Source organism: Medicago truncatula, chromosome 2 (genome assembly GCF_003473485.1).
Source record: "Medicago truncatula cultivar Jemalong A17 chromosome 2, MtrunA17r5.0-ANR, whole genome shotgun sequence".
NCBI classification, from domain to species: Eukaryota; Viridiplantae; Streptophyta; class Magnoliopsida; order Fabales; family Fabaceae; genus Medicago; species Medicago truncatula.
Genome location: NC_053043.1, coordinates 25822920 through 25830593, shown reverse-complemented (window position 1 = coordinate 25830593; position 7674 = coordinate 25822920). Strand labels below are relative to the sequence as shown.

General features: G+C 37.1%; 1 non-coding gene across 1 annotated transcript; it reads right to left on the bottom strand.

The window, feature by feature from the left end:
- Nucleotides 1-5873: 5873 nt before the first annotated feature.
- On the bottom strand, nucleotides 5874-5980 carry LOC120578780 (small nucleolar RNA R71). Its single transcript, XR_005644591.1, has one exon. It is a non-coding gene; the product is annotated as a small nucleolar RNA R71 (small nucleolar RNA).
- Nucleotides 5981-7674: the final 1694 nt, after the last annotated feature.

The following is a 7674-nucleotide window of genomic DNA, read 5'->3' as shown; positions in this document are numbered from 1 at the left end:
AGTGTTTCCTGATGAGATTCTAGATGTGCCACCAGAAAGGGTGGTTGAATTTTCAATTGACCTTGTTCCAGGAACGAAGCCGGTGTCGATGGCACGTTATCGTATGTCAGCTTCCGAGTTAGCTGAATTGAAGAAACAGTTGGAGGACTTGCTTGATAAGAAGTTTGTAAGACCAAGTGTTTCACCTTAGGGAGCGCCGATATTGTTGGTTAAGAAGAAGGATGGTACTATGAGGTTATGCATTGACTATCGTCAGTTGAACAAAGTTACAATAAAGAACGGGTATCCACTTCCGAGGATTGACGACTTAATGGATCAGTTAGTGGGTGCAAAGGTTTTCAGCAAGATTGACTTGAGGTCAGCTTACCATCAGATTAAGGTGAAGGATGAGGATATGCAGAAGACGGCCTTTAGGACACGATATGGACATTAAGAATACAAAGTGATGCCTTTCGGTGTTACTAATGCGCCTGGTGTGTTTATGAAGTATATGAACCGAATTTTCCATGCCTATCTGGATAAATTCATGGTTGTATTTATTGATGACATTTTGATTATTTTAGGACTGAAGAAGAGCATGCAGAACATCTGAAGATTGTATTGCAAGTATTGAAAGAAAAGAAGTTGTATGCCAAGTTGTCAAAGTGTGAGTTCTGGTTAAGTGAAGTGAGTTTTCTTGGCCACATTATTTCTAGTAGTGGTATTACGGTTGATCCATCAAAAGTTGATGCAGTATCACAATGGGAGACTCCGAAGTCAGTGACTGAAATCAGAAGTTTCTTGGGTTTGGCTGGTTATTACCGCAGGTTCATTGAGGGATTTTCAAAGTTAGCACTTCCGTTGACTCAGTTGACCTTTAAGGGTAAGTCTTTTGTGTGGGATGCTCAGTGTGAGAGTAGTTTCAATGAGTTGAAGCAAAGGTTGACAACTGCTCCTATTTTGATTCTACCGAAGCCGAAAGAACCGTTTGTTGTTTATTGTGATGCGTCTAAGATGGGCTTAGGTGGTGTTTTGATGCAAGATGGTAAGGTGGTAGCTTATGCTTCTAGGCAGTTGAGGATACATGAAAAGAATTATCCTACACATGATTTGGAGTTGGTTGCGATGGTTTTTGTTTTGAAAATTTGGAGGCATTACTTGTACGGTTCTAGATTTGAAGTATTCAGTGATCATAAAAGTCTAAAATATTTATTTGATCAGAAGGAATTGAACATGAGGCAGAGAAGATGGTTAGAGCTGTTGAAGGATTATGATTTTGGCTTGAATTACCATCCGGGTAAAGCTAATGTGGTTGTAGATGCCTTGAGTAGGAAGACGTTGCACATGTCTGCTATGATGGTGAAAGAATTCGATTTGCTAGAGCAGTTTAGAGACTTGAGTCCTTTCTGTGAATTGACACCTCAGAGTGTACAGTTGGGGATGCTGAAGATTAATAGTGATTTCTTGAATAGTATCCGAGAAGCAAAACAGGTGGATGTCAAGTTTGTTGATTTGATGGTTGTTGGTAATGGCACTGAGGATAGTGACTTTAAAGTTGATGATCAGGGTGTGTTGAGGTTCAGAGGAAGAATTTGCATTCCTGATAATGATGATTTGAAAAAGTTGATTTTAGAGGAAAGTCACAAGAGTAGCTTAAGTATTCATCCGGGAGCTACGAAAATGTATCATGATTTGAAGAAGCTGTTTTGGTGGTCTGGGTTGAAACGTGATGTTGCTCAGTTTGTGTATGCATGTTTGACTTGTCAGAAGTCTAAGGTTGAGCATCAGAAGCCTGCAGGGTTGTTGACACCGTTGGATGTGCCGGAGTGGAAGTGGGACAACATTTCTATGGATTTTGTGACGAGTTTACCGAACACTCTGAGAGGGCATGATGCCATTTGGGTTGTTGTCGACAGGTTGACGAAGTCGGCACATTTTATTCCAATTAATATCAGTTATCCGGTAGCTCAGTTGGTGATGAGTCATTTATTGCTTATTTTTATATACTTTTTAGTTTAGTTTTAGTTAGATTTTATTTTATTTTATATTAGTAATATTTCCTTTTTAGGATAGTTTACTACAAATTGCATTTTATTTTATTTCAGGAATGAATATTGGATGGATTGAGTCTTGGAGCAAAAGAAAGGGACTTGGAGCTGATTGAATGCAAAAATACGAAGATTCGGAAACAAAAATACGTCTCCCCCAAGTCAGAAGCTTGGCACGGCCGTGCCACCCTCCAGAGTCGCTTTTGCTTAGATTTTAGGCTACTCTATTTTTAGCCCGAATGTAATTGCTTAGATTTTAATTCGAATGTATGCTATAAATAGAGTAGCCATCCATCACAAATATTCATCTTTTCTTTGAATTCAATAAGTGACAATTGCTTTTCTAATTAAAGTTCTTTTCTTTTCCTTTATTTTCTTGTCTTTTACTTTTATGCTTTCTCTTCTTCCCCATGTCTACGATGAACATGAGTGAGTAGACTTCTCCTTGTCTTGGGATTGTTGGATAAGTCTAAATGACATAATCCTAATCAAGCCAAGCTCTAAGCCTTAATTTTATGTAACCCTAGTCTCTTATCTAAATTCACCGCTTTAACATGGATCAACCATTATCAAACTGTGGAAACGATAGTGGAGGGTTTGATAATTGTTTATCCATCATCTCAAATATCAATTCATAAAACGAAAGTGGAGCTTTGATATTCGAACAAGTGAATTTAGACAAGGATTTCAAAGGCAGCGAAATAGTCTTTGAATACTTTAAGACATATAGTTTCGATCTTCAAGGGAACTAATAATAATCAAGTCAGCGAAATAGGCTTGGTTGCTAGAGGAACATAAGAGAAACTGTCTTGAGAAATTAGGTCTAACATAAAGTTATAAGCTTTTAGTTTGGTTTGTGAAGGACTTGTCATTTAGATGAACCAACGATCCCAAGACTCCTCTTATTATTATTATCTTTCAACGCTTGAAAACCCTAACTTACAATCCTTTTCTCCTCTAATCATTATCAAAAGCTAATTGAATTAAACTACTCCCCGTCGGAACAATACTCTTTTCATACTACTTCGGTAAGACCGTGCACTTGCGGTTTTATCTCATCAAGTTTTTGGCGCCGCTGCCGGGGAGTAAACTAATTTAATTAACTCTTTCTTTGTGATTAGAACTCCTTCTTCTCCCTCTTTTCTTCTACTTCTTTCTTTCTTTGTATTACCATTAACTTCTGGGGTTCTCGATTTCTTATGCGAAGAAGTAAAAGTCTCGATGAATTTATTCCTGAGATTGAAAGATATTTGCATAAGAAAAAGAGAGAGGCACAAAATAATATTGCTATGGCTGAACGTGTAACACCCCGTTTTCCCAACATAAAAATTTCGCATAAATAATCAGAGTTTTTCAACATAAACGGAATGTCACATTCTTTTCTTAAAATCATAAACTGGATAAATAACTATTTATCCTTTAAAATTCAAATACAAGATCTTTAATACTTCGCAGCGGAATTTATTTCAATAACTAAAACAGTTTTTGGCACGAAGGCCTCTTCATAAATGTCTCATAAAAATCCAATCTAAAAACATAGTCATAAATCTTCAAAAACAATACGTAAGGAATAGAAAAGCAATAACAAAGTTCTCATCCCGTTACGTATCAGAGCACCTAAGACACAAGAGAAGGAAAGCTTACACGACATCAACTATTCTTGGTTACCTGTTAGTTACCCATGGTGGGCAAACAGAAGGGGTGAGATTTCACAAACAATAATATTAAGCATATAATTCATCAATTACATTTAACAACATAAGCATCATCAATCATATTTAACAACTCATAGACAACATCATGTAATCATCATAATATTCATCATAGATAATAATATATCATAATTCACTTCTTTAATAGTTCATATAAAGAATCACAGCTTTAAACAATTTCATGATTTAACAACTTAACAACTCGACAACTTGACAACTTGACAACTTAACCTCTTGACTATGCAACTTAATCTTCTAATCATGCATGTGGTACCAATCTTTGAGCGTAAATAGGCTCCCAGGGCATCAAGCCCTCAACTTTATTTGAGCGTAAAAAGGCTCCCAGGGCATCAAGCCCTCAACTTAATTGAGCAAAGGCTCCAGGGCATCAAGCCCCCAACAATGAAATGCTAATGCATGGACTCGACCTCGTAATATCTTAAATCGACAACCTCTTATATAATCCAATAATTTGGAACTTCATCATCTTAATCAACTTAGACCGACTCATGCAGCTTAGTTAAATAACAACAGCAACACAACAGTATACAAAAACAGCATGACATAATAATATCAAATGCAAGTCAACAACGTCTCAATTATTCACATATAATTCAAGTAATGCATATACAATTATATCACAATATAACAACATCAAATAATAATCAACATCTTAAAACATCATATATACATATAACACTTCATCAATCATGGACAATATCGTATTCACAAACATATACATACATATACTATTTCATCAATCATAATCAATTATTCACTGTGACCTACGTTCAGTAATTTGACCATAACTCAAATTCTATAAATCCTTTTGAAGTCAAACCAACGGCATTAGAAAGGTAATATTTATACCTACAACTTTCGTGTTTACACCTAAGACCAATTTTGTACCAATCAATACCGGTTTTTATTTCAAATTCGGACAAAGTTGTGCTGAAATTCATAAAAATTCACTGTGACCTACGTGCAGTAATTTGACCTTAACTCATAAACCGAAATTCATTTTCAAGTAAAACCGACGCCACTGGAAAGCTAACACAATTATCTACAACTTTCATGTTTACACCAAAGGCTAATTCAAAATAGAAACGTGTGAAAAAGACGCAAGAACATGTAACAGGACATGCTGTCAGAGAGCAACTCGGGAAAAACACACTTTTCACCCCAAAATCCCAATTTTAACTTCCCTATGCCAATATTTGATCCCAAAGTTTGTCTAAACATTTATATACATCAAAAGAGACTCAAAACCATATAAAACTTGACCCAAAATATTATTTTAGAAAATCATCAAATAATCACTTTTGACCCTAATTCCTAAATTCTCAAAAAGTAAAACCTACAACATGTTAAATCCAATTTTCAGAATCAATGACTTAAGATTATTGAATGTTAGTCCCACCCTTACCTTATAGATGAAAATCGCAGCACTCCTAGGTCTTCTCCCTCCTCTCGGCTTTTCCTCCCTTTTCTCCAAAATTGATCGTACGTTATGTTTTTTCTAAACTAGGTTTCTCCTATTTATAACCCTTTTTTTCTATTTTATCTTATTTCTCTTTCTCCCCCAAAACTCTCTAAAATCTCATAACAAACTCTCAACTCAATCTTATTTCTATTTTCAAATCTTAATTTATTAAATAACAACATAAGCCACTTAATAAATCACATAATCAAATAAATATATTTTAAACTCTTCTTAATAAATTTTAAACTCAATTAAATAATTAAATAAATCAAATAATTCAAAGAGGGCGTTACAGAACGCACTCTCAAAGAGTATGCTACTCCTTCAACGGAAGAGCCACAAGCTATTATCGTGTATCCAACGGTTGAGGGTAACAACTTCGAAATCAAGCCTGCACTACTCAATTTGGTGTAGCAAAATCAGTTTTCTGGATCACCCATTGAGGATCCAAATCTCCATATTTCTTCCTTCCTTAGACTCAGTGGCACTATAAAAGAGAACCAAGAAGCCGTAAGACTACATCTCTTTCCCTTTTCCTTAAGGGATAGAGCTAGCGCTTGGTTCCATTTCCTAGAAGTCGGTTCCATCACTTCATGGGATCAAATGAGGCGAGCATTCCTTGCCCGATTCTTTCCCCCTTCTAAAACCGCCAAACTAAGAGACCAAATCACGCGGTTCAACCAAAAATATGGGGAGTCTCTCTATGATGCGTGGGAGCGTTTCAAGGAAATGCTTAGACTTTGTCCCCACCATGGTTTAGAAAAGTGGCTCATAGTCGACACTTTTTATAATGGCCTAACATATACCACTAAGATGTCTGTTGATGCAGCTGCAGGTGGAGCACTAATGAATAAGAACTACACGGAGGCTTATGCTTTGATTGAAGATATGGATCAAAATCACTACCAATGGACCAACGAAAGAGCCATCACCACCTCTACACCCTCCAAAAAGGAGGCAGGTATTTACGAGGTCTCTGATTATGATCACCTTGCTGCTAAGGTCGATGCATTAACTCAAAAATTTGAAAAACTCAATGTTGATGTTGTCACACCTTCTACTACATCTCCTCCTTGTGAAATCTGTGGTATATTTGATCATATTGGTGTTGATTGTCAGTTAAGTAGTGCTACTAATAGTATTGAGCAATTGAATTATGCTCAATACAACCAAGGAACGAGGCCAAATCAAAACTTTTATAAAAACCCTCAAGGTTCCTATGGACAAGTAGCACCACCTGGCTATACAAACAACCAAAGGGTGGCTCAGAAATCAAGTTTGGAAATTTTGTTGGAAAATTGTATGATGAATCAAAATAAACAACTTCAAGAACTGAAAAACCAAACAGGATTTCTGAACGACTCTCTCTCCAAACTCACTACCAAGGTTGATTCTATCGCCACACACACTAAAATGCTTTAGACCCAAATCTCCCAAGTGGCCCAACAAGTAGCCACCTCTTCCAAAACACCGGGAGTATTTCCCGGTCAACCCGAAACAAACCCCAAAGCTCATGTCAATGCCATTTCTTGTGGGGGTAGTAAGTTGGAAGAGACCATTGCTAAAGCCAAAAGTATTAAGGGAGAGAGTGTTAAGCTTTTGGGTAAGAAAGGTGTGATAGAAAGTGAGAAACCACTTGATAAGAACAAAGCCCTTTCCCCATTAAGGCTTACTAAGCTTAACTTGGAGGCCCAATTCGATAAGTTCGTCAACACCCTAAAGAAGATCTGCATTAAGATTCCCCTTGCGGAAGCTTTGTCTCGAATGCCTCTATATGCCAAGTTTATAAAAGAAATTTTCTCAAAGAAAAAGGCTATAGACCACAAAGAGACAGTAGCTTTAACTAGGGAGAGTAGTGCAATCATCAGAAAGCAGCCCCAAAAGCTTAGAGATCCAGGTAGTTTTGCCATCCCTTGTGTGATAGGGAAAGAAACCGTAGACAAAGCCTTGTGCGACTTAGGAGCCAGTGTTAGTTTGTTGCCTCTATCCGTATTTAAAAAGATGGGAATAGGAGAGTTGAAGCCTACCGAGATGACATTAAAGTTAGTCGATCGTTCCGTTATCCCCATAGTTGGATATGTTGAGGACATCCCCGTTAAGATAGAAGGGATATACATCCCGACTGACTTTGTTGTTGTTGACATCGAGGAAGACCGTGATTGCCATATGATTCTAGGAAGAACCTTTCTCGCTACTGCGGGTGCTATAGTTGATGTTAAGAGTGGTAGGATAGTTTTTCAAGTGAGTGATGACATGGTAGGATTTCAGTTCGAGAATGTTAGGAAAGGTCCCGCCCTTTATTATTGCAATATGATCAAAGAACATGATGTGAAAGAACGCTTTTTAGCGTCATCTACACAATACAATATCTTTGACCCTTTCTAATGGACACTTTCTAACGTCAAGTTAATGACTATAAAGAAGCGCTTCGTGGGAGGCAACCCACGCATTT